General features: G+C 35.5%; 1 pseudogene; it reads right to left on the bottom strand.

Moving 5' to 3' along the window:
• Window positions 1-14,568: 14,568 nt before the first annotated feature.
• Window positions 14,569-16,294, bottom strand: LOC106006714 (annotated as a pseudogene).
• Between the last annotated feature and the right edge of the window lie 318 nt (window positions 16,295-16,612).

Genomic DNA, 16,612 nt, shown 5'->3' with positions numbered 1-16,612 from the left:
TGCCTATCAGTAAGTATGGAAATGATAATCCAAATAAAGAGGAAAGTGTGTGTGTGGGGCTATTTCTCAATTCCCAGTTCTGTTCCATTAAAGTCACTACTTTCCAAAAAAAGAGAAGAGTATATACAAGTGCAACATATAAAGCACTACAGAACCATTAGTATCCAGTACAGAAGGAGCTTAAGCATGGTGTTGCAGACAGACTCTGAGCTACCCCTGTCCATGTCCTCATGTCCTCATGATCCCCTATCTCTTGGTCTTTACACCTTTGTGGAATTATCTCCCCTTAATGGTGGGTTGGACCTGGGATTTTCTTTTAACCAATAAAATGTAGCAAAGGTGATAGATTGCTACTGCTACGTTTTCATTATGTTGTATAAGACATGTTTTTTGGTATCAGATATGCTAGGAGAATTGTTGGCAACATCTGGAAGTTGTGGGGAGCCTCCAGCCAGCAGCTAGCCAGAAGCTGAATGCCTCAGTCCTACAGCCCTAAGGACATGGAATCCATGACCAACCTAAGTGGCCTTAGAAATGAATCCCTGGGCACCTGGGTGGCTCAGTGGGTTAAGCCACTGCCTTTGGCTCAGGTCATGATCTCAGGGTCCTGGGATCGAGTCCCGCATCAGTCTCTCTGCTCAGCAGGGAGCCTGCTTCCTCCTCTGTCCCTCTCCCTGCCTCTCTTCCTACTTATGATCTCTCTCTGTCAAATAAATAAATAAAATCTTTAAAAAAAAAAAAAGAAATGAAATGAATCCCTTCCCTGGTGGAGCCACCAAGGTGAGACCCTATCCCTGGCAAATGATTTGATGGCAGCCTGGTGCAGTCCTAAGCCCAGAATGCAACAGATGTGCCAGACTCTTTCCCCAGAGAAACTGTGGGATGATAAATTGTGTTGTTTTAAGCTACTAGGCTTGTGGTAATTTGTTATGCCAGGATAGATAACTAATACAAATGATGAAGAGAAATAGAGTGGAAGACAAGGAGAGAGATCACGGAGAGTCTTCGGTTAGAGAACGTACCAGTAAAATAAAAAACAACAGTTAAGTTGCTGTTCCAATGGGCTAGTGAAGAGACAATAAAGACTGTAAAGTAGTAACAGAGTAAATGAAGAAACATTCCTCTAGTTGATAGTTGAGGAGCAAAACGATTCTAGGCAGAGGATGCAACAAGCAAAACCTAATACCCTTCCTTACTCTCCACCCCCTACATACTCACAGGATACCTGTCTTTATTAAAAATACAAAACAATTTTAAAATTATTCATTTAACTTACGTTTGTTTGTTACTTATCATATTCTAGGAATTATTTTTTTTTACTGCCTAGAAGTAGCAAGTGATAAGGAAAAGCATACACATGCATTTCTACAAGATTTAATTTAATGAAAATTTTAAAAATGTCACCATGCAATTGATCCAGTCTACTGTCTCTGACATTGGCTCCAAGGGCATGATGTGGCAGTTGTTTGGAGCTTGAAGTTCTGGGACTGTCTCCGATACCCACTAGGTTTCTTCAGTCATCTTCAGGATTATCAGAAAGCTCAACAAAGCTGGTCTGGAAAAATATTAATTTGACCCTGCAATAGAGTTATTATGTTAAGCACGATAAGGAATAGTTCCTATCTGCGAGTTCTAAGGAAAAATACATTAATTAGAACATAAAAGTATATCCATACTGAGGAGTACACATGGTAAATACATCTGAAGTACCCAGAAATACTGTTTCCTGCTTTTACTTCTAGATCCCAAAGGAATTCCTCTGTGTTCCGTCACCTTGTTTCCCTTCTTTGTCATGATAGTTAATTAAATTGTCCAATTTTATTTGGAAGATAGCTATATTTTTATTCTATAGCTTTTATCTTTTTGAGATAAGCCTTGTGATTATATTCCCTACTGGAAAAGCAAAAATAATTATCAGATTTTAACAATAATTTTAATCATTCAGTTGTCAATTTTATCAAATTTAGCAGATGGAAGCAAGTGGTAAAGAAATTTAAGAAAACAATTGTCTCAATATATGGTCCATATAAAAAGGAATATTTTTTTCCTTTGTACAACATTGGAGACCAAACTTGTTTAATCATAAAGACTTCCACATTGTTGAGTATTACTAGAGATTGTTCTGTCTTTGGTAACTTAACTCTATAATCTCAGTTCTCTTTCATATGGATACTTACCAAGGTTTTCTTCAAAACAGACCAGTTTTAATATGTATGGAACGTGTGTTACCAGCCATAATCCCTCTTCTCTATGAGCTTCTTAAAATTTTAAGACAAGTTTTATTGTGATAGCCAATCTTCAAAGATGTCTGCTCATCTGACCATGCCTGCCAGTATTTGTGTTCTGTAGTGCCTCTACTTTAAGCTGGCTGATGCAGTAACAAGCTTAGAGCTAATGCAATGCAACCAAAATGACTCTGTGTGACTGTCAAAGTTATAGTAGAAGTTTTTGCTTTGAAATCTTGGAAGCCTTGCTCAGGAAGCCAACCCCCATGTAAAATGTTGCCCTGCCACAATACTGCCAAGTTACAAGGAAACTTAAGGTGACCACAGGGTGAGGCCTTGGGAAGAGCGAGATCCTCAACCACCCCTCACTTCTCCAGGCATCCCAGCCTACGTGCCTGATGTGAGTGACGAAGCCTCCTGGTCATCTAGACACCCAGCTGGGCCATTGCTCAATTCCTGAGAGACGCTAAGAACTGTCCAGCTGAGGTCAGCCAACCTGCAGAATTGTGAGCGATAAGAGCAAATTGTTATTTTATGCTGCTAAGTTTGGGGATGCTTTATTGGATGGCAATAGATAACCAAAATATTTAGTCCCTGGAAAAATTGGTTGGTTTCCTTTACTGATATATCCATCACTGGTTACTTCATGAAGAGTTTATGTACAGAGAGGTTGAATTTTACATGAATCGTGATTTTAAGGGTAAAATTTGTATGCCCATGTGTAAGCAAGAACTTACCCACCTGTTTGACTTTCAAATAATTTTATTTCTCACTTGATAAACATTTTGGCACTAGCAGAAACACCAGGAAAAGGATTTAAAAAATTGTTTCTCTTATTTCTGAAAAGATCAAATTGTGGAGTCATATACATAATAAATGCAGGGCTCTGGCAAAATTGATTTTCCACTTAAAATTTATCCAAAACCTTCAGGTTTTACTAAGGAACATATCTATCTTGGAACACTTAGTTTCCCTCACTTTCCATGCCTTCAGTAGTAGTAGTTGGCTTACTTATCAAGACCATTTACGTCACTTGATTGCTGAATAAAAGAATTCAACACATATATTTGATTGGTAACGATATGCCAGGCACTACTATAAGCACTGGGAATGGAACAGTAAACAAATAGTTCCTAACTGTTTGGAGTTTACAGATTAGTAGAAATGACTATCACCTGAAGTTTCCAAGTTTTCTCTGTTCATGGACCTTGTATTTTCTAAATGAGTTTTTTCATGGTGCTCCTAGACGAAAAGAAGTATACAACATTCCATTTAATAAATAGTGAAGTCCAAAGCACTTAATAGGTAATTTTTTTGTTCTAACAACTTATTGCATGTAAACAATACACATAAACTTAAAGAAAAAATTCATTCTTGCATAACTACAATTACTTAGGACTTGGGCATCATGCAGGTTCTCAAGTGTTGGAATCCGATTGGACACCACTGCCCTCATTTGCTATATTACTATATTACTATATTGCTATATTGCTATTTATACATAGTCCTTTTTTTCGTATTACAGGAACCACTGAGAACTCAGCTTCCTAAAGATATGATGACTTTTTATCTTCTAGCACCGTCTAATAGAGGAACTGTGAATGAACTTGGACTTTTAGTTTATATAGTTCCAGCAAATACAAAGATTTGTTTTTGTGTTTCTTTTAAACTTTTAAAATTAAAAAACAAATTAATATCCTGGAGCACCATTGTGAGTTTACTTCAGTGCCTCAGTGTGCTGTTTGGGAACCGAAGAAAAGACAAAGAATGAAGAATAATATAGCCTGGCTGTAATGCCAGAGTTGGATGCTTATGGGGTTTCCCCCTCCCAAATTCAGCACAGGTCAGCTACCAGATTAAAGTTTGATGTAAATTGGCTTCATCAAAATAACCACCCAGGAAAGATCATCAATACTCTGATGTATTTGTGAGTGGGGAAAATCCTATCTACCGAATTCATGAGACCTGAAGGTCAATTACATCTAAGTAGAGTTAAAAATTAAATAATTAATTGGTCATGACAAGAGCTATAAATGCAGAAACAAGGCTAAATAATTCATTTGGAATACACACTTTTCCTCCGTATATAGCATGTTTTGTCTTTCAACATGAAGAATGAAATAATCTTTCTTATATCTCAGAAATTCAGCATGGTTGTGGAGATGGAAGTCCTGTCTACCAGATATAGTACAAAGAGAAAAAAATCTCAGAACTCTTATAACCTACCTATTATATATATAATATTATATGTAATAAAATAAATATACAGATTATAAAATACCTTATACCTACTTGGAAAAAACTAGTCTTTGTTATCCAAAAGAGAACTCAGACTTTATCTATAAAATAAGATATAAGGATTTTGTCATTATACTGAAGATAATTAGAGATACAAATATCTCAGACAAGGTCCTTTAGGTATCTTTGTATTATATCATTTAATAAAGAGATTGTGAAAAAAGAGGGAATAACTCTATGAAATATCAAATTTAATTTACTTATATTTCAAGAGCACTTATTATGTATCTGTCTTTTAACATGTATTCACAGCCAACAGTAGAACACTTACTATTGTTAACCAATTGAATTGTTGGGGGAAGAAATTGCACACAGACAGCCCATCGGTCATCTTCACTTAGTGATGTTTCCTGGCCTATACCCCTTAGAAATTTTTCAATGTAAAATTAACATTTAAAATTCTGTTGTTTCAAAAGGAAGTCTGAATTATGATTTTCTTATGTATAATGGAAGATCTGGTAAATGTGGCCTTGAGGGAAGCATCTTATGCTATGTGGGGATGTGTCTTTAAAGGGCAGCTCACTCACCAGTTCTGTTCTCTGTTTATATCCTAGTTATATAACTTATTTGTAATTTATGCCTAGGCCGGTAAGCATTTGAATTTGTGAATTCCATTAGAAGATAGTTGATTTATCCAGATAATGCCTAAATAATAAGAGTAGTCACAGAATGATGATAAATATTTTAATGTAGGGCATGTAAAAGTCTCTTAGTTTTACAAACCACACCCATAATTCAGCTTTCTTCCCCCACCCCTTTGGAAGAAGTGCAAAGATAAAGCAATATTTAATGTGTCTCCTCAATCGCAGCCAAGTTTTACAAACTGAACTTGTGATGTAAACTTATGGTGAGGGAGACTTTCAGGAAAGCAATTAATGAGAAATAGTAATCATGCAGAAAATTTAATAAAATATGTAGATTCACTATGGAAATCTAAAGACAACTAAAGGTAAATCTTTTATAGTAAAAATTTACTTAAATTACAGATTAAAAATACATAAGGATAGGAAATTGCCAATGACTAGAAGGAAATAAATATGCCTCACTTTCTCTCTTTATTTTAAATATAGCATGTTTTAATTCTATCACTTATTTTTGTATGTTTATTTCTCTTAAAAGCAATTTGAGGTGATTCATAAAACAGTATAATGTAGAATAGGGTCATTAAAATGTGAAAAGACATAGAACATAAGGGGTTGGATAATCATCCTAGTTGATTTAGAATACTGTATTTGTGCACTAAATTTAGAAATCTTTATATCTAAAACAAAAATTCAAGAGGAAGGAAGAAAGGAAGAAAGAAACTTTGTAAATTATTCTTTCTGTGGTAGGAAGGATACACATTTCTCTAAAGAAACATCCCTGCATAAAATTAAAAGGTAAATGTTACATGTGATGCCTTATTTATAAAGAAGTTTGCTGATACTAAAAATGAAATAAGTCAATCAGAGAAAGACAACTATCATATGATCTCCCTGATATGAGGAAGTGGAGATGCAACATGGCAGGTTAAGGGAGTAGGAGAAGAATCAATGAAACAAGATGGGATTGGGAGGGAGACAAACCATAAGTGACTCTTAATCTCACGAAACAAACTGAGGGTTGCTGGGGGGAGGGAGGTTGGGAGAAGGGTGTGGGGTTATGGACATTGGGGAGGGTATGTGCTATGGTGAGTGCTGTGAAGTGTGTAAACCTGGCAATTCACAGACCTGTACCCCTGGGAATAAAAATATATTATATGTTTATAAAAAAAATAAAAAAATAATAATTAAAAAAAAACAATAATGATAGCTTAAACAAGTGTAGGTAACATTTTCAAATGATCTCCAAGAGTCCCATTCCCTGATGTATGTTCTCTATATAACTCTAACCCGCTTGACTGTGGGTCTGGGAATATAAAGGCTTTTAATTCCATGATTAAGTTGTACAATATAACCACAGTGATGGGATTTTGCAAATACCATTAAAGTACCAAATCAATTGACTTTGGTGAATTCATCAAAAGGAGATAATTCTGAGCAGGACTGATCCACTCAGGGGAGCCTTTGAAAAGAACTGGACATTTTCTAAAAGAAGAGACTTGGGGTGCCTCAGTAGAAAACCTCCTGCTGGGATGATCCCCCAAATCTGAGAACCATCCCTGGCTGATGACTGGCAAGAAAATGTAACTTGAGTGCTACAACCACAGTGACCTGATGCTGCCAACCCGGGAGCTGGGAAGAGGCCTCCGAGCGTTATGTGAGATTACAATTCCAGCCAATGCCTTCCTTCAGGCTTGTGATACTCTGAGCAGATGACACAGCTTACTGATACCTACATTACTGCATTTACTCATAGTAAATGGGTTCTCTTTTAAACCACTAGGTTTGTGGTAAATCCATTATGCAGCAACAGAAAACTAATACAAAAACACATAATTTCATTTCTTTTTCACCTAAAAGTATCCTGAAGATGAATGGCTCAGGACCAATGTTAATCTGACTCAACAGGAGACAGGCAGCTCTACAACTTTGCCATTCTTCCTATCACTTCGTGATACAAAATGGTGGCTCGAAATCAGCAATCACATCTCCTCGTAAGTATAAGGAAGAAAGAGCAGAAGAAAGGGCACATCCATTCCTCTTTAAAAAGTCTTTGTGCTTTTATCTTCCTGGCCATTATTTTGCTGCCAACCATGTTATCTACATGTGTGGTTGAGAAAAGGAAGGATTTTGATAAACTAGAGAAACAGAAAGCTAGCATATAGCTTTCATTTCTCTTAAATGAAAGCTATATTAAGGGGCTAGATTACAACAAACTTATGTCTATTCTAGGTTATTTTTGGAAGAGGGATCTATATGCTGTCAAATTATGGAAAATATCAGACTTTGCATCCAATTACAGTCCCACAATTTGCTATGTAGATTGAAAGACTGGAGTAATTTCTCTGAACATCAGTTTGTTTTTGTAATCTGTAAAATATAGGCAATTATTCTAAAGTGTAGGCATTGTTGGGGGAGATTAAGTAACAAGACAAAGAGACATGTGAGATGAGGTGCCAGTTATGAAATGTTACGCTACAGTGTAGTAGCTGCCTTCAGTTACTAAGGAGTATAGTTCATGAGGTTGTGTGAGTTAGGAATGTTGTACTTTTTTTTTCTTTATCAGATAAGGACTTTTACATCAGCTTCAGCATTTGGGTAAATATGTAATTGAAACCACAGATTACTGCAATAAATATCATGGATAGAAAAATAAATGAATGTGTTTTTAATCTACCAGCTTGTTCACAATTTATCTAAACACTATAGGAAAACAAAATGGAATTCCAATAGACTTGTCAGGAATGAATTGGTTCCCAGAAGTATGGCCATGTAACTGAGTAAAACAGCTAGTAGTAGATAAGCCCACTTAGAATAGCCAATTTAAATATCAAAGAATATCTTTTAAGAAAAATGAATTATGTTAAATTGACATTGACTTACGTTGTTGATGATTAACCAACAATTTTAGCTGCCGCTTAAGTTGTTCGTTTGGATGTAGTAAACCAGTTCTGCTAATGTGGAAGAGGTATAAATTTCTCTTTTGCTAGAGCTGGTAAATATTTATCTACTTCCTTATTAGATAATATATATTTTGTTTACCAAGAAGTCAAAGTGAAATCAGGGTGAGGGGATTAAAACAGAGCCCTACTTTCTTTATCCAAGATATTTAAATTACCTGTTTTGTTTTTCCAAAGAAGTCTTTTCTCTGCACTCTGATTTTAGCTGTAAGACCAGAAAATAGGCTTTGGAAATGTATTAATAGACTTAAAATTATGGTAGACTTTATGATTCAGACTTGGGATGGCTCCTGCAAGTTGAATTAAAATCTGACAAGAGATTTATACATGCTACACACACAACACTCCTACATAACTATTTTATTATTCTCAATCACTTGCTCAATAAGCTAAAATAATGTATAGCACAATGATCACAGTTGGAGTGGCTATAAACCAAACTTGATTCTCTCATACATAAGATAGAAGATTAAATGATCTAGTCTTGTAGTGTCGTTTAGAAGAAAGAAAATATGTTTTGGGTGCACATACAGAACATTAATTGATCCCATATATTTTGGATTAATATGTATATAAATTCAGAGTTTGTTTTGTTATATATAAAATAACAAAAATATAAAAATAATATATTTCTCTGTGTATATATATCCTTATATGTGTGTCTGTGTATATACCCATATATTTGCATTTTGTGGTTGATACATTTACATGTCAAGAATCTTAGCAGTAGCAAAGTCCTTTATACCAAAGGCAGATAAAAATTTCAGGAAATTTATATTGATTCATGGTCTCATTCAATTATTTTTCTCAATTTGTGTTTGTGTGTAAGATATCTGGAAATTAAAGACTTACAGACAAGAAAGAGCAAATATCAGTGAAAAATAACAGCAAATTCATCAATAAAAGAAATGTCCACCTAATAATATAAAGTAAGTGAATATAAGGATGTGGAAGAGTATCTTGCTTGATATTGACAAATCCATCAAGATCATTTTAAAAACCTACCAAATTTACCTCAAAATATCAGGTTCATTATGGAAAATTAAGAATGAAGCATCACACATTTTTCCTTTTTAAAAAGTCATACTTATCTTTGTTACATTGGTCATAACAGAAACTATAAGAATTAAAATCGTAAATTTCCTGACTATAATTTGTTAATAATTTGCTTCCTTAATGATTATATTTGTAAGCCATTCGAACACCAGTTTTACAGAAAATCCTTTTATTTAACGAAAAAAATATTCCTGAATTATGAATAATTGAGCCCTATTACTGTCTGTGCGTGAGCCAGGGAGTAGGAGAAAGTGGAGTAGTTAGCCTTGATTATCTGGATAACTTATTTCTGTCAACCCAGCCTTGGTGCCCTTTCCTTTCAAAACTGAAAAGTTATATTAGAAATTATAGTTCGTCTTAACGGAACTATAACATTAGAGATGACATTTCAGCACATTGGCGGATAAGTTATTTTCACTATGTCACCTTTCCCTGTGATAGTTGTGCAGTGTTCCTATCCTAGGATAGAGATTGAGCGAGTAGATGACAGGAGGGTCAGGGGACTCTTCTCTCTCACTCGAAGGCTCCTACCATTGCCATAGGAAATCAGATTGTTAGCATGTCAGCTCAGCCTGTCAGATTCCCCTGAGTGCTGCTCGGCCAGCTAAGAGAAAATACCTTGTGTATTGGCTGTGGATGTCCCTTAACAACACCCAGTCACTCAGTCATGCAGCCTAAATGGGGCAGCACACAACACCTTCACACTAGTGTACGATAACTGAGCTTTCCATCGATGTGTCTTGACCTTATAAGAAGGCACAGCGAAGGGCCAGGGTGAAGAGCCCAGTAGCTTGATTGCTACTAACCTTCTCTTGTCTGTTAAAAATGGCAGCTCCTTTTACTCCAGTCAGTCAGAAACAAATGTAATAAAACAATCTCTACTCAGAAAACCAGTCAGGTATTTCTTTTATGCAGTGATGAAATACAACCACTAGATGACACCAAGAGATAGTTTCTATATGTCTGATTAATATCCTACACTCAGTTGCCTGTTCAAAGGTGACATTCTTGAGATTTTCATTGAGATCACAGATGTAAGTCAATTAAGTGATCTAAATTTTTCAAATTGTCTTGCTTCAATATTGTCAATTTCCATCTATGCAGGAAAACAAAGTTAAAATCCAAGAAAAACAGAAATAAAATCAAATCTCTGGGTATGGGTCATTTGGATACCTGACCTCAAACATTTCCACTTTGTTTCCTGTTGTACATACACCATCAATGAGCTGTTCTAGCAGAGTCCTTACTGCTACTGTCATTTTGGAAAGTTTCTGCCAGTAGTCTGTCATAAAACCTCTTCAAGGACCTGAAATTCAAAGGTAATACTTCTCTCCAGTCTACATTTTATAATCCCAGTCCTAGCAATACTCACTTTTGCATGGTTGCAACCAATTGGCCTGCTCTGATGTCTGTCAGCAAGAGGGGAAAAAAAAAACACACCAAAAAACTGTAACTATTAGTAAGTTTCAAATCTTAAATGATTATCAGTATTTTCTTCAAAAAAACAACTGATATTTTATTTTGGATTTAGTATGCTGATAGTTCATTGCCAAATTAATGTAATTTGTATCCTGGGCATAGTCTTTATAATAGTAGTTCCCCCATATAATACAATACTATTTCAGTAGCAGGATATCTGTATGATAATAGTTGCACACAAGTTTCAAAATCCACTGTCTGAACTAATAAAAAAATCTCCAGAAGTTCAAGATCATGAAGAAACAGTTAATATTAAATACAGTTTAATAATTTCTAATACAGTTAATTAAGTTCTAGTAAATGTTACTTAAACAACTTTTTAAGCTTCTATGTGTAGCTTCACAAATATAATAATGATTTTGTCTTTTAATTAGATTACCATGTGGTCAATTAAATTGCATTTTTTTCATCAAAGATATTTGTTATTAGAAAAAGACTGTATATTGATTATATAATGGAGAAAAAAATTGTTCTTGATCAAAAAACAACATTTGAAACATATAGTCATGTCTAAGAAGCAAATGTGTAGAAATTAAGAGAACACAAGGTCATACTCAGGTATTGAATATTAATTCAGTAAAACATATGCACATCCATTAACTTACACATGTAAAATGACAAAGAAAAACAAATTCAACTTCATTCTGGAATAGCAAATTTTTTTTTTTGAAATTAAACACTCTATTCTAGTTTATTCAGTACATCTTTTCTGTTCCCTTTATGAATTTTGGACCATTACATATCTGATTTTCCTAAGGTTTTTGGGTTTCTTGAAATTATAGCAGGCTTTTCTTATTTAAATAGCACTCCTTTAAAATCAATATACAGAGACAAATTTCACGTTGAGTATCTTCATTAAAAAAGATTGGCTAATTTACATAAAACACTGGTACCTATATAGACCTCCTTATTCATTTGTTTTTTATTTTCTTAAGTGAAAAATCTTAGGATGGACCCACTTAAAAACTCAGTTTGTTCGTGGGGCACCTGGGTGGCTCAACTGGCTAAGCATTTGGCTCTTGGTTTCTGCTCAGGTGATGACCTCAGGATCCTGGGATCCATAGGGCTCTGCACTCAATGGGGAGTCTGTTTGCGATTCTCTCTCCCTCCCCTTGTGTCCCCAGTTCACTCTCTCTCTTAAGTAAGTAAATCAGTCTTCAAAATAAAACAAACAAACAAACAAAAACACTTGGTTTGTTCTGAATGCCAAGAGTGTTAAATTTATTACAAATTTTATGTGTATAATTTTCATATTCTTTAAGATTTCCTAAGAATATGGGAAATGAGTACTCAAAAATATTTTACTTTCAGAAGAACTTTTTGATTTTAATAAATTAGCCATTTATTTTATTGGAATATGTTGTTTATTGGATATATTGGAATATAAAGTTGTGTACCAACTACTTATTCTCTCCGTGGTTCTGTTGACTTATATCTTATATCTTGACTTATATCTTCTCTATTATATTGACTGTATTAACTTTCCATTCCTGAGAAAAGTACGGATTTCAAGTCCATAAAATGAAAAATACACTCATGTATATACACATGCACACACTGCCCCCCATCATTCTAAAATGTATTAAATATATTATAAATAGCATGCAGAAAAACACTGTTGTGTAATGCCATGGCGTGTTAACTCTTCCTTTGTGTTGGAAATCATGGAGTAGTTAGTAGGTGTTATCTTCCCAATCCCATTAACCATAGTTATATAGAGACGTGACAATGTGGGGGGGGGAAGTCGCCTGGGATTCTATAATGCACAACTGAAATGGGTACATGAAAGATAAAATACTAAGCTTCACTGGGAGTTTCTGTTTTTCATCATTTATTTTCCTATGTCCTAATTTTTTGTAACCTCTTAAGCAGAGATACTTTATCATCTGATTATGTTTATTGAAAACTTTGAATTATTAACCATCTGAGTTTTAAAGGGAGACCTCACAAAGCAGCTTACACATAATTTGGCTGTCTAGTTTATTTTTCCTTTTATTATTTTTTATAGAGATATTTTCTTTATTTTTTCCTCCATTTACAGGTGCAGAATTAAAGAACACGTTCTCTCACTATATTATTGATGCACTTAAGTGGAGTGTTCCAAAGCATGTAATTACCGTGTAGGCTTATGGCCCTGAAGTAGCCGGGGATAGTGGTGCTGCATATCCATGATTTGAAGGACATACAGTGATGATTATAGAGGCAGTACTCTGCATCCATTCTAGCCCTTTTGTGTTTAGCTGGTTGTCATGGCAAATAATTGGATAGAATTTAAGCCACTTTCTTCCAAGTGGGAAATTCATAATTTTACCCTTCACCTAATTTTGTAGATACTTTTAAAGAATCTTAAAGTTTCTACAGGAATGACGTCGAGCAGTGTGGGAAAAATTTTTCACAGAGAGTGGACACTTCAGATATTAGACATCTTCTGTTTCAGGGCGTAATGAAGTCAATTTTCATGTGCATCAATTTGCTTTATTTTCTTATAAATAAGCCAAAGACTTGGAGCTTCTTTGATAAAATGAACCTGATGGAGTTGACATTGACAGCTTCTGAGAGAAATGGAAAAACAGTTAAAAAAAATTCTTACTACATTTCAGCTAAAAGGACATTTTACCTAGAGTGGGATCTGGGAAAGGAATAGAGTCGTTTCAAAACACAGCTGGTAGAGATTGTAAATAGAAATTTTAAGTTAATAATGTGGTAGTATTGCCATGAGATGGAAAGTCAGGATTAATTGACCCAAAGGACATTTAAGTCAAGTAATAATGTTGTATTTCTTTCATTTCATTACTTCCTGTGTTACTTATATAATATGGAAATGTATACTTATTATATCCCTTTAATTGTAAAATATAGTTATAAAACCGTAGAAAATTTAGGATTGAAAATTTAGAATTAAATACTATTTGTGATTAGTTCAGTTATTCCCTGAGAGGTACTAATTTTTCAGTCAGTCTTTATTTAATGGTGCCCTCTGTCAGCCATTGAGAATAATGTAATAAACCGATTTTTAAAAGGAGCAAACAAATAAAAACACTCCTGCCCTCAAGATATTTACATGCTAGGGCACCTGGGTGGCTCAGTAGGTTAAGCATCTGCCTTCAGCTCAGGTCATGATCCCAGGATCCTGGGATTGAGTCCCATACTGGGCTCTCTGCTCTGCGGGGAGCCTTCTTCTCCCTCTCCCTCTGCTGCTCTCCCTGTTTGTGCTCTCTTTCTCTCTGTCAAATAAATAAATAAATATATATTTTTTAAAAAATGTTTACATTATAGAAAGAATTTCAAAATATGAAAGATGATGCCTAAGAGATCTGTGGCCACTTCATACAGATGATTGTATACCACACTGGGATCCAAGTCTAAGTTCACAACACTGTCATTCTTTGGACAGAAAGGCCCCTAGGTCAAAGTTCTTTACTGTTTAACTGCAGTGTTGCTTAAGCTGTTTTATACTTAGAAGTACAGAAACGGCAAATTGCTTAGTGGAGTGCACACATGGAAGTGGTGTAGAATCCTGGAGGATAGGAGGTGCTCCTTTAAGACTAAAGTTCCTGTTTGAGCTCAGAATCATTTACTTCTTAGTCAAGCTAAGAGGAATTTAATGAGGAATTGAGAAAATGTATAAACAAAGTGGAAGAAGGGTATAACAGTGGGGAAAGATGAGACAGTGGTGAAGAAAAGAGATGACTTTGCAGTACAGACGTCCTTGGAGATATTTCAGGCTTGCTTCCAGACCACTGCAATAAAGGGAATACCACAATAAAGCGAGTCAAATGATTTTTTAGGTTTACCAGTTATAATTTAAAGTTGTCTTTATGCTACAGTTTTTATATAAAAGTTATATTTATACTATCGTTTTTAAGTGTGCAAAAGCATTATATCTTAAAAAAAAATACATACCTTAATTTAAAAATACTTTGTTGCTAAAACACGGTAAGCATCATCTGAATTTTCAGTGAGTCATGATCATTTTGTTGGCAGAGGGTCTTGCCTCAAAGCCCATGGCTGCTGACTGATCAAGGTGGTGGGTCCTGAACATTGGGGTGGCTGTGGCAGTTGTTTAAAATAAGACAACCATGAAGTTCACCACTTTGATTCTTCCTTTTGTGAACACTCTCTGAAGTGTGGGATGGTGTTTGACAGTATTTACCCACAGTAGAACCTGTTTCAAAATTGGATTCAATTTTTCTCAAATCCTGCTGCTGATTTACCAACTAAGTATATGCAATATTCTACATGCTTTGGCATCATTTCAGGAATCTTTACAACATCTGTAACAGGAGTAGATTCCATCTCAAGAAACCATTTTCTTTGCTCATCCATGAGAAGCACCTCTTCATCTGTGAAAGTTTTATCATGAGATTATGACAATTCACTAACATTGTTAAGTTCAACTTCTAATTCTAGTTCTCCTACTATTTTAATATTTCTCATCTGCAGGTACTTTCTCCATTGAAGTGCTGAACCCCTTGACGTCATCTAGGAGAGCTGGAATGAAATTCTTCTGAACTGTTTATGTTGATATTTTGACCTCTTCCCATGAATCATGAATGTTCTTAATAGCACCTACACTGGCCGAACCTTTCCAGAAGGTTTTCAGCTGAGTTTGCCCAGATCCATCAGAGGGATCCCTGTGACTGCTGTAGACTTATGGAATATATTTCTTAAATAATAATACTTGAGGGTTAAAATTACTCCTTGACCCATGGGCTAAAGAATAGATGTTGTGTTAGCAGGCATGAAGACAACCTTCATCTTGTATATCTCCATCAGAGCTCCTGGGTGACCAGGTGCACTGTAAGTGAGCAGTGATATTTTGAAAGGAATCTTTGTTTTCTGAGGAGTAATTCTCAACAGGGGCTTAAAATACCCAGTAAACCATGTAAACCGATGTGCTGTCATCCAAGCTTTGTTGTTCCATTTATAACCACAGGCAGATTAAATTTAGCATAATTCTTAAGGGCCCTAGGATTTTCAGATGGTAAATGTGTGTTTACTTCAACTTGAAGTCACCAGCTGCTTCAGCCCCTAACAAGAGGGTCAGCTTGTCCTCTGAAGCTTTGAAGCCAGATATTGACTTCCCCTCTCCAGATAGGAAAGTCCTAGATGGCACCTTCTTGAAATAGAAGATTGTTTCCTCTACACAGAAAGTCTGCTGCTGAGTGGAGCCATCTTTGTTAATGAACTTCACTAGATCTTCTGGCAAACTTGCTGCAGGTTCCACATCAGCATTTGCGGCTGCACCTTGCACTTTGATGTTCTGGAGATGGCTTCTTCCCTTAAACCTCAGGAACCAACCTCTGCTGGCTTCAGACTCTTCTGCAGCTTCCTCGCCTTTCTCAGGCTTCATTCAATTAAAAAGAGTCAGGGCTTTGCTCTGGATTAGGCTTCGGCTTAAGGGAATGTTGTAGCTTGAACTCTCTCCAGACCACTAAAGCTTTCTCCATATCAGCAATAAGGCTGTTTTGCTTTCTTATCACTTGTGTGTTTACTGTAGTAGCACTTTTAATTTCCTTCAGAAACTTTCCTTTGCATTTACAACTTGACTGTTTGGCTATCGTAAGGGGCCTCTTAGATTTCAGCCTATCTCAGCTTTCTCTGTGCCTGCCTGACTAAGCTTAACTGTTTCTAGCTTTTGATTTAAAGTGAAAAACATGCGACTCTTTCTTTCACTTGAACACTTAGAGGCCATGGTAAGGTTATGAACAGGCCTGATTTCAATATTGTTTTGTCTCAGAAAACAGCAAGGCTGAAGAGAGGGAAAGAGACAGAATAGTTTGGTAGGTAAAGCAATCAGAACACACACATTATCAATTAAGACTTACATGGGCACAGTCCATGGCACCTCAGAACAATTGTAATCATAACCTCAAAGCTCACTGATCACAGATCATCGTGGCAGACATAATAATAATAATAATAATAATGAGAATGTTTGAAATATTGTGAGAATTGCCAAAATGTGACAGAGACATGAAGTGAGCAAATATTTTTTGGAGAAAATATTTTT

Source organism: Mustela putorius, unplaced genomic scaffold, assembly GCF_011764305.1.
Source record: "Mustela putorius furo isolate JIRA1106 unplaced genomic scaffold, ASM1176430v1.1 tig00000407_pilon_pilon_pilon, whole genome shotgun sequence".
NCBI classification, from domain to species: domain Eukaryota; kingdom Metazoa; phylum Chordata; class Mammalia; order Carnivora; family Mustelidae; genus Mustela; species Mustela putorius.
This window is presented reverse-complemented; position numbering and strand designations above follow the sequence as displayed.